This window comes from Bison bison, unplaced genomic scaffold, assembly GCF_000754665.1.
Source record: "Bison bison bison isolate TAMUID 2011002044 unplaced genomic scaffold, Bison_UMD1.0 scf7180017864373, whole genome shotgun sequence".
NCBI lineage: Eukaryota > Metazoa > Chordata > Mammalia > Artiodactyla > Bovidae > Bison > Bison bison.
Genome location: NW_011494945.1, coordinates 6,087,679 through 6,088,176, shown reverse-complemented (window position 1 = coordinate 6,088,176; position 498 = coordinate 6,087,679). Strand labels below are relative to the sequence as shown.

Below are 498 nucleotides of genomic sequence, written 5' to 3'. Positions count from 1 at the left end.
AAAGTACTGGAGTTTCAGCTTTAGCATCATTCCTTCCAAAGAAATCCCAGAGCTGATCTCTTTCAGAATGGACTGGTTGGATCTCCTTGCAGTCCAAGGGACTCTCAAGAGTCTTCTTCAACACCACAGCTCAAAAGCGTCAATTCTACGGCGTTCAGCCTTCTTCACAGTCCAACTCTCACATCCATACATGACCACAGGAAAAACCATAGCCTTGACTAGACGGACCTTTGTTGGCAAAGTAATGTCTCTGCTTTTGAATATGCTATCTAGGTTGAACATAACTTTCCTTCCAAGGAGTAAGCGTCTTTTAATTTCATGGCTGCAGTTACCATCTGCAGTGATTTTGGAGCCCAAAAAAATAAAGTCTGACACTGTTTCCACTGTTTTCCCATCTATTTCCCATTTCTAGTTTGGGCTATTATAAATAAAGAAGCAATGAACATTTGTGAGAAAGTCTTCTTGTGGACCTATGTTTTCATTTCTGTTGGATAAACA

At 40.6% G+C, this 498-nt stretch overlaps 1 protein-coding gene across 1 annotated transcript in view; it reads right to left on the bottom strand.

Moving 5' to 3' along the window:
- AK9 (adenylate kinase 9) overlaps positions 1-498 on the bottom strand; it is a 123,059-nt gene that overhangs the window by 81,340 nt on the left and 41,221 nt on the right. The window lies entirely within an intron of this gene.